Source organism: Sminthopsis crassicaudata, chromosome 2 (genome assembly GCF_048593235.1).
Source record: "Sminthopsis crassicaudata isolate SCR6 chromosome 2, ASM4859323v1, whole genome shotgun sequence".
Lineage (NCBI taxonomy): Eukaryota > Metazoa > Chordata > Mammalia > Dasyuromorphia > Dasyuridae > Sminthopsis > Sminthopsis crassicaudata.
The window spans coordinates 155882149-155904296 of record NC_133618.1 but is presented as its reverse complement, the minus strand read 5'-3'; the positions used below and the strand labels follow the sequence as shown (position 1 = coordinate 155904296).

At 34.1% G+C, this 22148-nt stretch overlaps 1 long non-coding RNA gene across 1 annotated transcript in view; it reads left to right on the top strand.

The window, feature by feature from the left end:
• The window catches only part of LOC141553294 (uncharacterized), a 56402-nt gene extending 37524 nt beyond the window's left edge, over window positions 1–18878 (top strand). The window contains exons 2-3 of the long non-coding RNA XR_012485378.1: window positions 7383–7431; window positions 18559–18878. This is a non-coding gene — a long non-coding RNA (uncharacterized LOC141553294). The remainder of the gene's footprint in view (window positions 1–7382; window positions 7432–18558) is intronic.
• The last annotated feature ends 3270 nt before the right edge of the window (window positions 18879–22148 follow it).

Genomic DNA, 22148 nt, shown 5'->3' with positions numbered 1-22148 from the left:
GAGAGAAGATGATCTTGGGCTCTCAAAGACTAGCTATTAATAGTAAAGTTTAGGCTCCACAGATTTTCTTCTTAGGAAGCATTTAAGAATAATGATAGCAGGGTCAGCTAGGTGGTGCAGTGGATAGAGCACCAGCCTTGAATTCAGGAGGACCGAAGTTCAAATCTGGTCTCAGACTCCTAGCTGGGTGACCCTGGGCAAGTCACTTAACCCCAGCCTCCAAAAAAAAAAAAAAATAATAATAATAATAATAATAATAATAATGATAGCAGCAGATTGTGTCATCTGTCCAAGGATCAATCTCTGTACCGCAAAACTAATTTGGTATTGAATATTTTGGCTATTATACCTTCACATAATAATAATTTGTTAGCTTAAGTAAATACTGGAAAATTTCTTCACTATTATATGAATTGGGGGCTTTTTAAAGGAAGTACATATTGTTGCTTGGCTTAAATCATCATTTAAATACTGAACAAGATTATCAGCATCTAAACAAATTCAAAAAATGTGCATTTTCATCAAATTTAAGAAATTAAAGAAATAAATATCCTTATTGGCACTGAAAGAATGACAATAATGAACAATTCAATGCAATAAAATTTCAGTAAGCATTTCTTATGTTCATTATGCACATGCTAGTTGCTGAGAATTCCAAAGAGAAATAAAACAATCTCTGCCCTTCTGAAGCTTATTTCTCATCACACAAATAAACAAATGATTAAAGTTGATCATAGAATCATAAATCTGATCCTAATTAATAAATGTCTAAGTAAGCATTTTGATTTTCCTGACTTTTAGTTCAACATTTCTCTTTGGCCAGGTCACATGCTCTAGCTTACTGAATATATAAGATAGTGTTGGTGAAAAATGCCTGTGGTTACAAGTTGTTCTTGACAGGAATATTTACATTTTAACTAAAAGAGGACCCCTGAAAGAGAGCAAGAATGAACATGAGTGGAAGAATGAATGAACTTTCAGGCATCAGTGGGGGAAATGACTTCTTTATGGCCCTTATGTAGCAGGTCATTTTTGTGACCACTCCCTTTATCTCTTTGGGGGGGTAACAAATTTTTATCCAACCTTGACTTTACCTAACTGTCCTGGTTTGTTGGTCCCCAGGAAAAGCTGCTCAATTCTTCCATATCCTATGACATTGTTAAGCTGTCTATTCACTCTGACTGGGAGTTTGGATGGTGGAGCATTGAAGTGGAGTGTGCCAGAAAACCCCAGGGCTCTCAAGATCAAAGATGGGTGGTCTTTAGAACTGTCAGATCAGTTCCTAGGTGGTCTTATGCAAAGAGAACTCTTCTCTCAATCTAAAAGACATTAGGAAATCAGGAAGTCATACAAGCCCCAGTTAGGTGGTTACTAGTTTTCCTGGAAGGCCACAATCCTAAAATGGGGAGGAGTAGTCCTTTTACAAAGAGACCTTATTTGGAAAGCTTGATAAACAACATTTTTCAACTCTAAAAGCACTTAAACTAATTGTCTCAGGTATTTCCCAGGGGAAAAAAAGAAAGGGAAGCACCTTTACTTGGTCTCCTCTTTTCCTATAAGTCAGTACTTATGGGACATTTGTTATCCTAATAAAATTCTGCAGTTTGTTTTTGGGTATTTCAACAAATTACAAAAATGTCACACAAATTGACTACACTCTTCACCAGCTTATTGAAGGTGGATTTCCAATTCTTCAGGAAAACTTTTAATTGAAAACAGAAAAAGAAGAGAATGTGAATAACTAGCTAAATATTTATTTCCCTATCAACATTTCAAAAGGATTTATGTTAGTTAAAACACAGTATCCTACATTTAGAGATGAAATGACTTGAAAAGATATGTAATATAACCCCATAGCTTTTCAGATGAAAAAATGAGATTTAAGTGACTTATCAAAGGCTTTATAATGAGTAACCATCCCCTGTGGAATTTAAATCCAAGTCCTCTTTTACTCTACCTAAGTCACACAGAGTCACACATTAGATCTCACTATGCCTACTAGCATTCCACTTTCTTCATTAGAAATTAATGTTCCCTGATGCTAAGTAAAATGAGCAGAACCAGGAGATCATTATGCATGGCCACAACAAGACTATACTGACACGGATAAACTCTGTTAAAACAAAACAAAACAAAACAAAACAAAAAATGTTCCTTTTGGTCTGTAAAATTAAATGTCTAAAATTCTGTCTCCTTTGATATCTGACCTCCCAGATTCCAGAGATTCTATGAGAGAAAGCATATCCTCCTGGCTGGCTTTTCTAAGGCAAATCATGCCCCTCCACCATTGATAGCTGGCTCCCCATTCAAATTCAGGGTGAAAAATCCTTCAAAGTAATATCATTCAATTGGGAGTTCCTGGTCTGATCAACTCAAACTGTCCCCCAGGCCCCTGCCAATATCTGTTCATAAAATAGGTTTCTGTTAACTCATTCTTGGCAGAATGTCCAAAATAGTATACTTTGTCTTTTTTAGCATAGCTGCTAGGACTCCTGCCTGCTGTGAAGACATTCTCTTCTCAGTGCCAGCCTCCAAATGTAGCAAGAGAAAGTCTCATACATGAGCACATCAAAAATTCAACTGAGCCTTCACTACAGCCAAAACAGTCCTTTTATCCTATCCTAACAGATTCTTTATCTCATTTCCCACAGGAAGCTATTCTAAAGTTTTAAAGAAGTTGTATTCTCCTTATCTGAAAACCACTTGACATTTCCTCCTCCACTGAACTCCTTTCCCTCAATCTCTGTTACTCCTGCTTGCAAAGTTTAACATTTGACTTGCCTCTCCCAATAAAATTTACATTCCTTAGAAATAGATTTTGTTTCATTTTCTATACTTGTATTCCTAGAATTCAATAAATGTCTAATACTTAGTAGTTGTTTCATAACAATTTTGATTGATTTAAGGAAGAAACTTTGTGAATGTTGGGAGATGGTCCTTGTGAAAAATCAGTTTTTAAATGTTTTATTTCTGCTAAGATGTATATTTTTTTCTCTCATTTACCCCACTCCACCATTGGAATAGTAAACAAAAACAAAACTTTTATAACAAACATTCATAATTAAGCAAAACAAATTCCAATAGTGGTTGTCTCCAAAAATGTCTATCTTATTCCATATATTAAATCTATCTTTTCTTTTAAGAAATGGCTGGCACACATTATCATCAGTTCCCTGGAATAATTTATACTTTCCTTCTATTAGACATAGGTCTAAGGAAGTCATTCTAAGCTAGGTAGTATTGGTCCCTATGGCTTTGTGAGAATAAATTTTGTAATCTTATAAGGGATTCTAACTCTATCCTCCAATTCGCATCTATTCCCCCTTTGTGTCAAAAATTTAATAATCGTGTTGAAAATTTGATAATCGTGCTATCTCAGTCTTCACATAACTAATATGATGAGTAATAATAAGTTTTGTTATACAATGATAAACATTGTAAGACCAAACAAAGATTCCTATGGAATTCTACTAGAGACCTTCTATCTAAGCTGCATCATACTATTAATTATTACTAAGAATCCAGCCATTTAATTAGCCGTTTCCAAATCTAGTTCACATATTTGCCTTATCCTTAATAATTTACCTGAAAAATGGTAAAATTCAAAATCAGGGAAAATTAGATTAAAATTTCCATGAGATACTAAGAATAACTTTGGAAAGAGAAAACAAAGAAATGATAATATTGCATAATTTTCCAAATGGTTATGCTGTTTCAAGTCTTTCTTCACTTTAATTCATTCTCAATATAGTCACTAAAGTGATTTTCCTATGGTGTTGGTCTAACCACATGAACCCTCTTCTTAATTAATTCTAGTGACTTACCTTCTATTATACTCTAGCATTTAAAATTGTGGAAAACTCAATCCCTCCCCTCTTTTCAATTGTCCTATACTTTGTTCCCTTCAGTACAACACACAAAGATGTACCATATTGACCAACTTGCTATTTCTTGCTCACTCCAGTGCCTAACTCCATGATTTTACACAGGTTGTCCCTTATGCTTGGAAAGCATTTACCACTTACTTCTCATTTAGAATCTCTGGCTTTCATAAACTTTCATCTCAAAGGTCACTTTCCGCAGGATTATTTTCTCAATTCCCAGCTGATTGAACTTTCCTCTCTAAAGTGCCTTCTAACCACTCTTTGACCCCAATATGATAAATAAAAGATATAATACAAGTCTCTTCCACTGAAATATAAATTCAGAGAGGGGAGGCACCAGTTTTGCCTTTATCAATGTGCCTGGCAAACAAGTGCTAAATAAATGCTTATTGATTGCTTAATTTGATTGATTTTTATATCACCATAATTTCCAAATATATCTCTCTCCCTTTCCTCCCCAGTGAATATTCATTGTAACAAAGAATATTTTGACATGATTTGGCAATACTTACCAATAAATAATTAAACTGAGTCTGACAATAATAGGTCATATTCTATAGTCTTCTGCAAGGAACAAACTTAATCATTAAAATTACATAATTCTTTGTTGTTATTGTGGTTTCATTGTAGTTTTTGTTATAATTTTGTTGTAGTTTCATTTTTTTTCATTATTTATGCTGTCATTTTTGGGCATATTTCTCTTTTATATTGTCTTAGCCTATGGTGTTGCACTGAGCACTGACTATCCCTAGTCAGCTAAAGCTGATTCTTTAATTTCATGTAAATCGACATCTACTGAAGAAAAGTCAAACAGCTACTATTGCTACTATAGGATGTACTATATACTACTATAACAACTATAGGACGCTTGAGTTAATGCTTATTGGATAGCTATTCTTATCACATCTATAGTTTATGAGTTCTTACAGATATATTTCTTATTAAAAGTAAGATGCTAATGTTTTCTTAAAGAATACTTTTAAAAAAAAATACAACCCCCTCAAATAATAGTATATAATACTTCATCCATAAATTCAATTGCACTTTCCTACAGTAAGAACATGGTAGCAAGTGAAAGCAAGCAAACAGTTCCATGGCAGTAAAGCTTGGTTTATGTTAGACAAAACACAGAATCCTAGATTTAGAGATGTAATGATCTCAAAAGACATATAATATAATCCCCTAATTTTACAGTCGAAAAAAACTGAAATTTAAGTGACTTGCCAATGGTTATATAATGAGGTAACTATCACCCGTGGGACATAAATCCAAGTTCTCTTTTACTCTATCTCAGCCACACACAGAGTCCTACACTAGAACTCATCATACCTATTAGTGTTCCACTTCCTTCATTAGAAATTAATATTGACCAATCCAAACATTGCTTCCTATCTTTTTAACTTTTGTCTAAGCCCTCCTGAGGATATTCTTTGCCTTCATTGATACAATTTAATCCCTGCATATCATTATATTTTCTCAGGACATTATCTCTGCTGTGACTTTGGAACACTGGGGGACAAGGCATCTCACAAATCCAAAACTAGAGACTTTGATGTCCTCTTTATCTCTCATGACCTATGCATAAATTTTTTTGTTGTTGATCATAGCTTATGTGCTAAACACATAAATGCAAAACCAAATTGATCAACGTTGTTTTAATACTTGACCAGGTTTATCTTAACTCCAATTTCAGAATTCTTTTTTTCATTCTATGACAATCACTCAATTCATTCTTTAATTTATTTAATAAGCATTTATTAATTATAATCCACTATATACTAATGAATTATGAATGAAAATAATGAAAGTATCTTCCTTAAAAAATTACATTTTAATGACATTAGGGGAGAAATAGCTTGTACCAACAGCCTGTGTAAACTATGAGAATATCCTAATTCTCACTAAATAGTTGGATCCCCAAAACTTGCCCATATTTTCTCTTGATGGTTTCAAGGACACCTCTGAAAGGTCATGAGTAATTCCTTAGTGCTACTTGGTTTGAGTCTTCACAAATGTGTTTTCATCTAAGTTTATCAGGTAAAAATTACTAGTTAACCAGCTAAAAGTAATTTTAGAAAGGGATACTAAGTATCTAAGAGATTGGATAAAAATAATTGGCATAAAAATTATCCTTAAATTTTTGTTATATTCTACCCCACAACTGTCTAGATTCTAGGGGAATGAATGTAAGCTCAAATTTGCAGAACCCCATGACCATAGGAAATTCAGACCCTTGGTTGCCAGATGTTTCTTTGTCTTATTTGTGAAGTACTCAAAAATTTCCTCTTAAATTTGATGAATTACTATGCAGTCTATCCTTGTCCAAGGTAGGCAAATGGCTTCACTATGACTCTGGGTTTGTTTTTGTTTTTGTGATTTTTTAGCATAAATGAGCATTATAATTTGTACAAAATTTGCCATAACATGAATTTGGTGTAGGTTTGTTCATGATATGTCTCTGTATATTAAGAGTTTCCTAAAATTGACCCATATTTACATCCTTGTGTAAACCTAGTTTGGCTGTAGTACTCTCATATACTTGGAGCCAGGATTTACCTGATTTTTAAGTTTTATCTCTGACTCTTAAACTCTTTGATCCTCAGTTTCCTAATTTATAATATAAAGTGAATAACTATAGCACTTACTTTACAATCCCATGGTGAGGATCAAATGAGATAATATACAGAAATCCTTTTGCCTTAAAATATTGTCTAAATATGAATTGTTTCAAGTTGAAACTAAATGACAGAGGCAAATAAATAGATGAGTAGTACAAATAGATAACTGAATGTAAGTTTCTAAAAGGCAACCCAAAGATTTAAATATTGGAGGAAAAGATTATTTGTGTCTGTATCACATGATGCAATTTATTCAAATAGACTAAAAAATAACTGAAGTCAAAAGTGTTCAACCATTTCAAGTTTATTTGTAAAGCCACATACATATTACATACATACACACATACACGTGCATATATAAGCAGATGGCAATGCTTTCTAATGAATAACATAATAGTTGACTAAATATGTTTTCATCTGCATAGGAAGTTCCCTACTTAGAAACTCATTTTACCAATCCATATCAGCAACAGCCAAGTACCTTCATGTATTAAATTCTGAAAAAGTGGCCAATTGGTCAAACTTTAATCCAGATTTACTAACTGGCTTCATTGCTGCCAAATGGACCTATTGATGGCTAGCATTTGTATAGCACCATACAATTTGCAAAGCATTTTAACTTGTGCTATCCTTACAATAACCCTGGAAAGGAGGTGTTATTATTGTTATTCCCACTCTATAGATGAAGAAATCAAAGCTAAAAGAGATTAAATAACTTTGACAAGGTCACACAGTGTCTTGGGAAGAATTTGAACCCAAGTGTTCTTGAATCCAAGTTCTATTACATCATATAAGTGATTATTAATGACTCAGGGAACATCCAGAAAATTTTGGTGAACAGAACTCTCTGCATCTGCACTGATGGTTTTATCTCCTTTAGGTTCAGAAAGGGAACTGATAGACTAGGATGAAAAACCCTGTAAATGGAGGTAAATATATCACACTTAAGTCATAATTGTATTATTTGCTAGATAGATGATGTCTAGGTAAGTAATTTCATTTCTAATATCCTTTATCTCTTCAGTAAAATGAAAATAATTTTTTCTCTCTGCACTATACAAGATTGTTGCAAAGAAAGTCTATTGCAAAATACTAAGGAAATTTAATTTGTTATCAGAATCTGTTAGTTATGTTACAGTGCTTAATGACTTAAAAATAATAATAATTAACAATTGTATTTAAGACCAGTAATTATCATTTCTGATCCTCAAAATAAATTCATAAAACAAGAGCACTGTAGGTACTCTTGTTATTGGTCTTTGTCTTATTATTAATCCTGTATTACACATGAGGCAACTGAGGCTCAAAGAGTTTAAATGAATTTCTCACAATAACAACTTATGCGAGTGGGAGGAGAGTTGGTGCTCAAGAGGTTTTTTGGGTTTTTGGGGTTTTTGCATTTTGTTATTACTTTTGTTTTTGTCCAGCACTCTGCACTACATGAGAACATGTTAAATTTTACAGTTAAATTTTAAAATAAAGTAAAGGAAGAGAGCAGGTTATTCCTCTCTCCATAATTCCCCAGGGTTAACAAGAGCATCATGCAGAACTTGCTAGTGCACAAATAGGTACATCATTCCCTCATGGAAATTCAGACAATTGAAGATGCCAGCAAAAAGAATGAGTTTGGTAAGCATGGCTCCTTCCCCCCTCTATTCAGATTATTGTGTGAATAAAGAGGAGACCTGAAAAACCTGGCAGCTGAGATCCCAGCTCAGTATTCAAAGATCAGTATCTGAAGAACATTTTATTATTTTGCATTTTTTAAATCATGTTTTTTCGCTTTTCACTGACCTTTCACTTTTATTCTCCCACCTTCCTCACCTCCTCTGGGGTTGTTAAGCTTTCATTTTCAGAGTGGCTCAGAAAAGGAAAACAAGGACACCAGTGCTTGTCCCCCAGTCTTTGGATGCAATGATTTCAGTTTCCTCTAAAAATATGAGATTTTCCCCTCACACTGATTTACTATGCACAAATGCAGAAGGAGAATTACCCAAGTTTCCCAATAAAAATAAGCTTGGCTTTGAGAGCACCTGCTTTCCACTGTTTAATAATGCTGAGCTCCCTTCTCCTATGCTCTTCTGTTTACTCTTCTACAAATTATTTTTGTTCTCAGTTGACAAAGATAAATGATGGGATTAATATATATTGAAGAAGTCCCTGTGAACAGTTTGCTAGCAAAGAGGAAGCGTTGATATTATTTCCCTCAGGTAACATATCACAGACAAACTGGATTAAGAGTAATTTGCTATGGGGCTTATAGATGATCAGGATCCATTAGTGAACACCATTTATGAAAATTGCTTTTTCTTAAATAAAAATTAGAATGACTTTCATTACCTTGTCAGGACTGAGCCAAACCAACTAAATTTTTTTTTCCTCATGAGGAAAAATAAAATGCTGACAGGAGGTAGGGCTTAGATTTTGGAGGAAACCTCAAAGAAATCTACAATTGCCTGAAGTTATAAAGAAATATGAAAAATGTGTGACAAGAACTTTAAGTTTGCAAGGGTTATGGATGAAAAAATTTAATTAGCAAAAAACCATATGATATGAGGTTTCTAAAAATATGGGGTAATTTAATCTACTTTGCCTTGGCTAAGTGTAATTTAAATGGATATTAAATGTTATTTTAGTTTTATAGAGGATTTTATCCCATTGTAACTTATTTTAGTAAAAAAAAAAATCCATGTTGTTTTTGTATGTAACAGGTCACCTGTTTTCCAAAAGTTAACATGAGAGATAAAAGTAAACTGAGACAACCAGAAGTTTGTCCCAAGCCCCCCCCCAAAAAAAAAAAAAAAACTAAAAAAGTGCTAATAGTGCTTATATTCCTTCAGTTGGTAAAAAACTAAGGTTGACAGCTGGTTAGCAAGAAAAAATACTTAAAGAAAAATCACAACTAGTGTTGTTATATTCTTGGGTGAAAATTCCTAGGTGAATTCCTCCTTGGTGTGGCTTTGCCCTACTTAATTTTCTCAGCATCCTGGTGATATTTGAGATGTCTGAGATGTGTTTCACTCCTCACACAAGGTGATATCCTAGGATCTATCTCTACTCTTACAGGGCCTAATATTTCTAGGGATAAGTTCTTTCCCCAAAATAGTGCCTTCTTTCCTTCCTTCCCTCTCTCTATTTCTCTTCTTCTCAGTCTCTCTCCATCTCTCTTTCTCTGTCTCTTTTTCCTCCCTCTCTCTTTCTCTGTCTCTTTTTCCTCCCTCCTTTTCTCCTTTCCTCCTTCCCTCTCGCTCTCTCCCTCTCTCCCATCTTCCATCTTCTCACCTTTCTACTCAAGTAAATTTATATTAAAATGTTAATTTGAGCTAGGAATGGTAGCAAATACCTATAAAACTAAAACTGAGGCTTTATCAGTTTTATCACATGATATGGGAGTTTTAAGCTGCAGTGGGTTAAAGTATTCACACTAAGTCTGGCACCAACATGGTGATCTCTAGAAACAAATGACTACCAGACTGCTGAAGGATGGGTGGGCCAGTTCCAATCAAAATTGGAAAAGGGAAAATACTTCTCTTTTGATCATTGGTGGCTTCAAATCACCAGTGACCTCTGTACTTTTTACCTTAACATGTTCAGGAGAATGAATCTCAAAAAAAAAGAAAAAAAATTAACAACACTTTTCCTGCTGCTTACCCTAGACACCATAATTGCTATTGACCTCTCATCTTAATATTTACTTATTTATTTTTATTTTTGCTGAGGCAATTAGAGTTAAGTGACTTGTTCAGGGTCACACAGCCAGGAAGTGTTATGTGTCTAAGGCCAGATTTTAACTCAGATCCTCCTGAATTCAGGGCTGATCCACTGCACCACTTAGCTGCCTCTCATCTTAATATTTAGCTACCACCTTGGGCTAGCAAGGGTAAGAAATAAAACCCTCATTTTGTCTGTCAGAAATATATATGCATATATGTGTATCATATGTATGACATGCATATATGTTATATATGGTAATATGTATATGACATGTATCTATATATTCTATATGATATATATGTATGTGCACATATATATGCACACACATATACACACATAGCATATTTGCCATAGTGCCTTTTAAACAAAAGGAGTACCAGGTTTTTAAATTAAGTTTGTTGGAAGTGAACAATTTAACAACAGTGATCATTAAAGAATCAGAGAGAATAATAATTGAAAGGGACTTTAAGGATCATTTAAGCCAACTTATGTTCCCCCCAAGAAAAAAAAAGAATCTTGATACTAAACAACTTTGAAGAATTTGCTTTCCCCTCCCATGCCCCCATTATGCCCCCATGCACTAATTCTGGATCTCTTTCCTACCTCCCTGTTTTGTGGTGCAAGAGCAAAAAATGTTTCATCTCTAATCTTATTTTTCCAATTTGCATTTTTGGGCAGTGATTGTTATCAGAGTAATGTCTTCAAAGTAAAACATAAAAGAAATTCAAGGTCCATGCTACATGTTGTGTCCATGCCAGCTTCAGTCTTCCCAAGATCAAAGGCAGCTGTGGATTTGGTACAAGAATATGTCATGGGTGGTTGCAAAGTCATGGATCTCCTACAAGAAAATTGGGGTGTGGATTATATGCATGATTCAGAAAAGAGAAAGAAAGACTTGTGTGTTCATGGCATTTGGGTGGGGTTCTACAAGCGTACATTTCTACATCGTTAACCAACTGGCTGAAGAGAGTATCTTGCTCAGTAATATCTGGGACCAGTAATTTTCAAGAAACTGATAACTTTTGACAATATTCCTTAAAAGTCAAAGAAATGTTGAAATCATGCCTGTGACTGAGTATCTAAATAGATAAGGATAGGGAAAGCATAAGGGGTAACTTTTTCACAGGGTTGATTAGCAATAGCTTCAGTCTTCTGGGGGCCTCAAGTGGTATGAGTTCAAAAATCTCCCCTGGTGAACAGAGATGAAAGATTTGTTACGTAATATATGTTCTCCTTATGTAAAATGTTTTCATTTGCTTGGCAGAAAGGCAAAAATTAATGAGACTCACAAGCAATGGCAAATACAGTCATCAATGGAAGATTTCAAATGGAAGATATTGCAGATTTTCCTCAGTACTGATTCTGTGATTTTATTACAGTACCCAGGGAAACAAAAACTTAACTATCTGGGTAATCTTCAATGTCAAACTGAATAGAATCCAAAAAATAAAAAAATAAAAATAAATAAATAAATAAAAAGACCTACATGAAACTACTACCTCTTCTTAGAAACACCTCTCCTAAACCTCACAAATCAATCTCACTAGTCACAAGAGTTCTTAACTTGGTGGTCAATGATCTTATTTGATGGTATTATTTTTAAAGCATTTGTTAATCTTAGTTTAATTTAATATAGTATAATAATTTCCTTTGTGAATCCATGCATTTTTATGTATTTCATAAATAAGAAGGGGTCAAGAGACTTCATTAGATGATCAAGAATTTTATGACCCAATAAACATTAATATCCCCAAAGGTCCTGCATGAGAATATTGACAACATTCTAGTTTAGAGGGGATAATCACTAATGAACTAGTAAGCTCAGTGTAAGTCCAGTCAAGTGATAATTGAGATTCATGTGAATCCTCCTTCTGCATCACATATCTCCTTCCCAAAAACATAAGAAGGAAGTAATTTTACTGGCTAAATGAAACAGAAGAGCCTTGCTCATTGAGTGAGGTAGTAGAAAAGTTTTAAATTTGAAGTGAGATGATCTGAGTTCAATGTCAGTTGTGCTATTGTTTTTACTTATTTATCTTTGGACAAGTCATTTCTCTAAGACTTTCATTCTCCTCATCTGTAAAATCAATAGATTGAAATAGATCACCTATATTATCCTTCTTAGCTCAAAAAGCTATAAAATATACTAGTGTTTCCTTTTCTAACTACCAGATCAAAAGAGACAACATGGTTGTTGTTCAGTTTTGTCCAACTGCTCATGATCCAATTTTTGCGGGGTAGGGGGTTTCTTGATAAAGACATTGGAGTGTTTTGTTATTTCCTTCTCCAGATAATTTTTACAGATTAATAACTTAGGGTAAACAGTGATTTGCCCAGGTTCTCCTAACTAGTAAGTGTCTGAGACCAGATTTGAAGTCAAGAAAGATGAGCCATCCCAATCCCATGCCCAGTGCGATATTCATCGTGCCACCTAGAGTCCCAACAGCGCATGAGTAACATCCAAAGATTGACATTGGATATGGAATGATATAAGAATGGAAGATTCTCCCTTGTTTTAGGTTGTAAAGACTAGATTTTGACCTGAAAGGGTGTAGTTATATTTGATAAAATTATTTCCTTTCTATATCCAAAGACTGCTAGCATAAACACCAAACAGTGCATAAGTGAGCAGAGTCCATGTCTTTGGATTTTGTTTTTTATCTTCAATTGTTCCTTTTTCTAGTTGTCAAAAGTTCATTTTAGAGAACTTTGCTACTTCTAGGGGAAGAGAGAAGCAAATTTGAGTTATATGGATTCCATCTGAAAATGCAAACTCTGGAATAAGATAGAGATAAAGTTTTAAAATAGAACAAGTCAAAAGCTGATGAAGAAGTTAGAGATAGCCCAGAACAGTCTGAAAAGAATAAATAACCTTTATAACTAAAGACCCATCTTCTAGCAGGGAAACAATAACAACAACAATCAAAAACTACTTATCAGGATCCATATCACCAAGGGACAGTGTTTATATTTTTGTGACATCTGGGTTAAATACAGTACTTTTTTCCCCATTTGTTTCTTATGGCAGTTAAATTAATATAGTTGTGGGGGTAGGGTCTCTTCCTGTGATATCATCTTTATAGTAGAAATTCCCTCTGTTGATACACATTACTAACCCATTGTCACTTAAAGTCTTACAGACTTGCCTTTAGGCACCGAAATATTTTATCATAAGGTAGATAACTTGATTGCAATCACACAGCTAATATGTGTCTGAATCAGAACTTGAACCCAAGTTATCCTAATTTTGAGGCTGGTCTAGTCACTATATCAAACTGTTTCTCTAAGGCCATCATCGCTATCTGTTCCCCACCATTCAAACTTTGGACTCTTCCTAGAACCATCCTGACTTTTGATTGGCAAGTTTTTCTTTTATCTGTCTCTTTCCTGAGCCTCCATTAGGCTTTACTTCCTCATCATGTCTATGGTATATTTTTTCCCCTTTCTCCTTTCTTCATTTCTCTTTATATGTTGTCTTCCTCTATAGAATGTAAGCTTCTTCTAATAATTAATGTGCAACAAGAAAATGGTATTTACACACATATATTGTATCTAGGTTATATTGTAACACATGTAAAATGTATGGGATTACCTGGCATCAGGGGGAGGGAGTGGAGGGAGGGAGGGGATAATTTGGAAAAATGAATTAAAAAAAAAAGTGAAAAAAAAAAGAATGTAAGCTTCTTGAGGGCAGATGCTGTGCTTTTATTCTTATAGCTCAGCACACTGCTAGACACAGATTAAGCATTTTAACATGGTTTATATATCTGTCCACTTATCTATATATCCATCTATCTACCTTTCCTATCTACCTACCTATCATCTAGTTAAATATATGTATATATATATGTATAAATATATATGTATATATGTATATACATATATATTTATACATATATATTTAACTAGATGATAGATAGAAGATAGATGATATATATAATCTTTCTGTATGTCTCTAACAGTAGACATTACTTGAATTCTAAATTATTCATCATTACTTTTAAAAAGTAATTCTTAATAGCCACCCTTTCAGAGCTACAATTTCAGAGCTATAATTAGGGATTATTTAATGCAACCCCCTGATTTTACAGATGAAGTAACTGAGGCTGATGAAATAAAATGACTCATCAAATGCCACATAGCTATTTAGTGACTGGACTGAGATTAAAGTTGGAAGTCTCTTGACTGTCCCCTATACTATATCCTTCTCAACTTGAAAAGATGTCACTTAATAGGCACAAATAACAAAGTTTGTTAGCTGATTGGTTTATATTTTGGTCTTACCACTACGATATCCATTTATCATTGAAGCTTTAGAAGCTTCTGAGTTCTTACCTGGCATAAGGCCAAGGGACACAGGCTACATTCCAGGCAACATGTACCTATAGTGATCACAGTTTGGTCAAACTCCCAAACTGCCAAACTGCCATGTACCCTGAACTCAATCATATTTTTTAGAGATCAAGTCCAGTGCATTAGATCTTAAACTCTTACTAATTTGGTTGCCATACTTTTAAAAGTTTTATTTACCATTGAGTCAGTATTGTTTTAAGATATAATTAGAGAAAATCATATTTCAACCAAGTTTTTAAATTTTATTATTTCATTTTATATTTGACAACTTTTATTTGATTTTAATTAAACACTATTTTATTATAGTAAGGTACATATTATTTTTCATCTTGTGTAATGTACCTTTTATAGTATTATAATTTACAAAATGTTTTATTGGTTTCTGAAGCTGACTTTTTTTCTTTTTTTGTAATTTATTTTTATTTTTAATTAATACAATGTCTTATAAATATTCAATCTCACCACTCTCAATTGAACAAATTAAGTTCTCAATATATAGGAGTTTAATTCAGCAAAACAAATCTCCACATTAGTTATTTTGGTATCTATACATACATACACATGTGCATGCACACATAATACATACATATATATATATATACACATAAACACATATAAGTACTCATTTTCATATCTGTCTTTTCATTTGCATTGAATACAACACAATGCAAGATGATACAATACAATACAATATACATTAAATAAGAAACTACCTTGTGTAAGGAACTGTTCTAGCATTGGATGCATAAACAATAAAAAGAAAGGTAGTCCCTGCCCTCAAAAAGCTTACAATTAAACAGGGGAATATAATACGTAAAAGCAAGCTGCAAATCCCCTAAAGGGACACTGTGTGGAGGTGGGAAGAAGGTATCCATACCTAGCTCGAGCATCATGATGATAGATTTGATTGCAAAGAGCATAAGTGGTGGGAAATAAAGAGTTTCCTGGACTTCTTTACATGGAGTCTTCAGGAGTTTTTGGCTCCACCTTCCATCCCTCCAATCAGAGATATAGAGGCACTTTCAAAATGATTTAAATCATCACACAATTAGACTATATCAGAGGTAAGACTGAGACCAACTTCTTTCTAATAACTAGGTAACCTCTTTGTCCATTCTTTCATTGTCATTGTCATTGTCCACCTCTTATTGAATTTAAAATGCATGAGTTTATTTTTAATCCAAATTAAATGAACATTTTATAATTCCTTAATACTAGGATTCAGTCTTGAATTTTATAGAAAGCATGAATTAATGAGGACCCAGTTTAAAATGGTGGAATGAAGGAAAAGGTACAGACATAAAAAGGAAGAAAATATCATTTTTGTAGTGATTGCCTCAAAATGAAGAATAAAGGAAAAGGATCAATCAAAAGAAGATTCTGAAATTTCAGGTTTGGTTGATGAGTTAATTTAGAAAGCCTCATTGCATAGTTTAGTTTTTTTTTTTTTCTATCCATTCCAATAATTCTTTTTTCTCCATTTATTAAATCATCTGACCTTTTGTGCCACTGATTTGAATATGTATACATTAGATTTTTGACATTTTAATCTCAGTCCTTAGTTTTCCTTTCCAGTCAAACCTCTCATACCTAAAAACTATTCTGTATACCCTGAGGATCATCTCTTACTCCACTGGATTATGAACTCCTTGATAGTGATGATTGTTTCTGATTTGGGTTGTTGTTTTTTTTGTTGTTTTTTTTTGGTTTATTTTGTTTTGTTTTTTGTATTCTCCGCAGCCTAGCACAATATTAGGCACTTAGCAATAATATTAATAAATATTTGTTGACTCACTGACTCAATCCTTAAAATATAAAAAAAGAATTTATGGAGGAATTTTCTCCACATGCATAACTGCATCAATCTTTCACTGTGCTGTTCAGCTTCTATCCACCCAAATGAATGTTTGACTCTCCCTTCCTTCTTATGATCTAATATTATCCATATTGATACACTGAAACTATTTTAGCTCCCTGAGAACAATTTGGGAATGCACTGAATAAGTGACACTTGGAGGTCTAGACTCAGATTTGTCCAGCTACTGACTATATCTACTGACTCCTTTGTATTGTGGTATCTATCCCTTCATCCTAAATTTTTAAAAAATAACACAATTTTGAGCCCAGTAGATTAAATTGTAAATTTGGTATACAGAAATTAAAGGTTTCAATTCTGCCTTAGTTGCTGGCTCTGCTATGTAACCTTATGTGGCTCAGCCTTTCTGAATTTTCTTACCCCAAAAAGGAAAATAATTAGAATAGTAAGTTGTGACAGTGCCAAAAAGCCTGCTGATCAGGATAGAAATCAGTCAGTATTTCTATCATAGCACTTCCCTCTCCTTCCTCAGAGCAGCCTTAACTCTGTGACTGAAAAAGACCAGAGTTTATCTGACAAAATCCTTCCCCTCTTATGGAATTGGGAGCATCTAAGCCACAACAGAGGGATAGAATGAAAAATTAGTGCTTAAAAATGTAAATGAGGAATTACAGAGACAGACAGATACGGACAGATGGAGAAGAGGAGGGAGAGAGACAGAGACACAGAGAGAAAGAGACAGAGACAGAGAAACAGAGAGAGAGAGAGAGAGAGGGAGAGAGGGAGGAAGGGAGAGGAAGAAAGGGAAAGAGTGGGGAGAAAAGGGAGGGGGGAGAGAAAGACAGAAATAGACAGAAAGTACAGTTAAGAAGGCTACAAGGTCAAATTCAAGAGCCTTGGTATTAGAGAATCCAGAGGTAGGGCTGTGTTTAAATATCTTAGATGAAGAATATTGAGAAAGACTGATGAAGACCTCCCTTAAATTGTGATCCACAAGGAATGACTCTTCCATTTTCTTTTCCTTCTTCCCTTTCTTTCATCTCAAGTCCTAGGAAATCATATACCTTTTTTTTTTTCTCTGAATTTATCTCTGTTTCTTAAGAGTGTGTTTACCTTTTGTGGTAATCATAGTCTTTTAAATTTCATAAACCTGATTAATCATCACATTGTTAACTTTTATGTTTTTTTTTCCAAACAATTTCTTTGGCTGGAGGCAATCCCAGCAAACCTGGCAATGAATCTTCCGGGAAAAACTGAATGCTAAAGTGAAGAAAGACTGGAACTAATGGATAAACTGCTAAAAGAGAGACAAAATTGAAAGATGGAGTTCTAGAGCTCCAAAAATCTTCTCTATCTTAAGGAAGACAAATGTCAACATATTTATTTCCTTTCAGGGCTTGGTCTAGGAATATAAAAGCTGATATGTGAGAACTCACTGGCATAAAGTATTGTTTTATACTGCATCAGTCAATCCCTCCTTGATCGTATTCCCTCTCTCTTTCCATGGCTGGCTACTGCACCAAGCTGATGGTATTGATTAAGTGCTCCCTCAATGTGAGGAGCAGGAAGCTCTTCACGTTCCTTGCAGCCAGAGAAAGTCCAGTGTATTGTAACCATTGTATGTTCTGCTCTCTTAACCTTTCTTACTTTCCTTTATATTCTAATTTATTCTCTTTTTTAATTAAAGCTTTTTTTTATTTACAAAACACATGCATGGGTAACTTTTCAACATTGACCCTTGCAAAACTTTCTGTTCCAAAATTTCCCCTCTTTCCCCCACCTCCTCCCCTAGATAGCATATAATCCAATATATGTATTAAGTTATTCTCTTTAAAGAGAATTAGGTGGCATAGTGACTAGAGCATGGAATCTTGGCATAAGAAGGCCTGAGTTCAAATTCAGCCTCAGATGCTTACTAGCTATATAAACCTGGACAATTTAATCTCTGTCTACCCCAGTTTCTTCAAGAGTAAAATGGGAACAATAATACCCCCTTCAAGGATTGTTGTGACATATACTAGCTTCTTAATAAATGTTTTCCCCCTTTCTTTATGGTAAGATATTTTAAGCATGTTAGTGTTGACTATGTGGTCATTTGGAAAATAATGGAAGTGGGGGGGGAAGTAGTTTCTCTGGAATGAACATAATTTTTTTGCTTTATTTCTGATAATAGGACATCTAATCAAGAAAACAACAAGCCATTCTTGTAGTAGCACCAGTACTCACCATCTTTTAAGCCAGTTTAAGATAATAAAAAGAAGAGATAAAGAAAACCAAGGAAGAATGTTATATTTGAATCTCCATTCAACTTTAAACACAACCCAAATAAATACAGGAGTTAAAATGAAAGAGGAAAAGCCAGGAAAGAGAAAGCCCACCCTTGTCTTTCTCTGAGTTCTTCTGGCCCTGGCACTAGACTGTTATCCCACTACAATGAAGCCACATAAGCCTCGGTACAAATGGAGCATATCATGACCCAATATTTATAACTTCCCAGACCAGAGAGTCTAAGAGAAGACATAATCAGCAAACTTTGTATCTGAAGAATGGGTAAGCAGTTTGGCTAAAGGAAAAACCTGTGAGAAGCTGGTTAGAATAAAATGGATGTCTTGGTCGTTCTCTTTCCCATTTTTTTCTTTGGTTAGGTTTGAAAAGGAAATCTCTTCTAGAGAGGAGGATCTAAGGCAATCTCTGGAGAGGAAATCGTATCCAAAGGAAAGAATCAAAGAAGTAATTGGTAAAGAATAATTTACTATACTTAAAAGTTGGGAGCAAGTAAGAGGTATGGATCATCCTGTTTGCCCAGCACATAAGCCCACAGAGCTAGTACTCCTTGAATTATATCAGCTATACAGAATTATGGGAAATTAGAAGTATAAGTATTTTCCAAACAATAATTATAAAGGATCAAGAGTCCTCCATTAACTGTTAATCAAATTATCCCTAGTCAAGACAACTCAACAAATATTTATTAAGCATTTACCCATACTTGTGTTAAGCACTGCAAATAAAAATACAGATAGTCCTTGCCCTCAGAGAGCTTATTTTTGGTGAGGGAAAAGGGAGCTGAAAAGGGCAAGAGGGATTGAAAGTACCCAATTTGGGAGCATGAGAAAGTCCAGAGAATCAGGAAAATGACCTGGAACAGAATGAAAACATGGTTGGCCTGGAACTTTTTAAATGAAGGTTCTGGAAGTAATCAGCTGACCAGAAGTAGAGGCTACAAAGATCAAGAGTACTTACAATGAGAGAAGCAGTCCAGAACTTGAGTGATTTTCTAAGGTAAAAAAATATTCTTTAGCATGGCAAAGAAATGAAAAAATATAGAAATGAGTTGGGAGTGCAACAAGGAAAGAATAAAGAGATCGTTGACCTATTCTCTTTTATAAAATGGACATTCATTTCTAGGAAAAAGAAGTTAATTGCTCTATATATTCGGACCATGAAGTCAAAAACTCTTGCTAGCTCTTCAATAAAATCTATAAAAAATAAGCTAACACATAGTTGAAAGAACCACCCAAAGAATGTGCCCATCAGAACTTATATCTTGGCCACATTCTGAGAATGGGCAATACTCTGGATTCAGAACTAAACAGGAGGTGTGAAGAATATAAATTACTATAAAAAATTGTACAATACTTTTTATGACCCTCAAGCTTCTCCTTGAAACAAAGGCAAAGGTTCTTAAGAATAACCAGTGATGCTCCCTGACTATGTCATGGGATACCAATCTCTGCAAAAATTACAGTTCATACTTTAATACTGCATCCTATTTTTTTTAATTTGAAACATCTGATCAATGCTGGGTGACCAGTTGTGACTTCAGAAATCACCCTATCTCTTGCTAGGGAGGATGATAGATTGTAGAGATTTACATCTTTAGACATGGCCAATATATTGATTAGTTTTGCTTGACTATACTTATCTATTGTGAATATTTCACCTCAAACATCTTTTATATTGATCTCTCAATGACTGAGAGTGATTACTCAGTGTTCCATATCTAAGTATTTCTCTTTTCAGGGAGTTTGGAGTCATATATTTTCTCTCTGGAAGTGACACTCTAGAAAAGGGGTGGGGAATCTTTTTTCTGCCAAGGCCTATTCGAATATTTACAATATCAGTCCAAGACCATTTGAAATTATCAATTTAAAAGTTCAAGCAGTGGGAAGTTATTATATCTAGCTCATCATTGTCTGTGGTTGCCTTGGCAAGGTCACAGCTAATTATATCATGAACACATAAGCCGGATATTCTATAGAAGAATAGGATTTCTCTCCACCATTCATGCAGACATAAAGCAATGGAGTAATATGTATGTGTGTGTGTGTGTGTGTGTGTGTGTGTGTGTGTGTGTGTGTGTGTGTGTGTATGAAGGGTAGTCATTGGATAGTTAGAAAGATATGAAAAAAAGAAAAGAAAAGAAAAGAAAAATGCCAGAAGAAAACAAAAACAAGAAAGATTTAAAGTTGAAGAAAAGATTTACAGTATGCAAAGTACAACAGAGAGATGCATTGTAAGAATCAGCTTTTTGCAACACTATGAATGCTGTATAGGGATTGACCATACCTACTATCAAATGCATTTCTTTGAAACTATAAATGTTTCTCTCAGACTTTTGCCCAATAATAATGTAAATAAGTTCTCTTCCAACTTCATAGATCATCCAGAACAACCTTCTCATTTCACAGCTGAAGACATACATTTTAAGTGATTTGCCAAAAATAAAACAATAGGTAGCAAAGCTAAGATCCATTAGATAGTAGATAAATATCAATAAATGAATGTTAAAAGGATATATTATTGATGTAACATATACTATCATCCCAGTCTCTCAGGATCAGGAGGATTTCTCTCTTCATCAGGGTTCTAGAGCACTCAGAGTGATTTTGTTTTTAGATATTCTTCTCTTCTCCTCTTCTCTCCTCTCTTCTCACACTTCTTTTCTTCTCCCCTCTTATCCTCTCTCTTCTTCTTCCTTCTCCTTTCTTCTCTCTTTTTCTTCTGCCTCTTCTCTTTCTTCCTGAAAAAGGTCCATTGAGTGTTCAAGCTAAAGTTCAATATATTTAAATAATGTATAAATATATTGAACTTTAGCTTGAACTTTAGAAAAATCATTTTGCTAGCCAAAAAGAATATGGATTATAAAGGATACACTTAATAAACAGAGGATCAATCACGGGATCTTACAATAGTCTAAGTGAGAGATTATGAGGGCTTAATTTACAGCGATAGCCACATGAGTCCATATGAGAATGGAATACATGTAACAGATGCTTTAAATGTAGAAATGCTAAAAATCTGGCAATCAATTTTCATCAGATAAGTGGAATGATGAAAAATGAAGAGAGAAGAAGAAAACAGAATTTGTAGGCCTGAATAACCAAAAGAATGGTGGTGCCCCTAACATAAATTGGGAAGTTCAAAAGAGGGATGTGTTTTGTTTTGTCGAAATGTGTTTTTGAAGATCCCAATCCTCATCATTCCTCCTTTCACCTAAGGTGAGTAGTCATCTCTGGGAAAGTAAGAAAAAATAGAGAATACAAAGTGAGAAAGGGGAAACCAGGAAGTTTAACTTAGAAAATAAAAGTCATGTTTGGGGAAACAGGAATTTTATCTTAGGAAATAGAACTCATATACAAGCTTTGTTTTGTAGTAAGTTCACCATGCTTAGTCACACATATAGTAGAAATACATTTAATATACAATAGTATTTAAGGAAAGTAAATATTTAGCTACATGTTATAGCTGCAATTTATGATA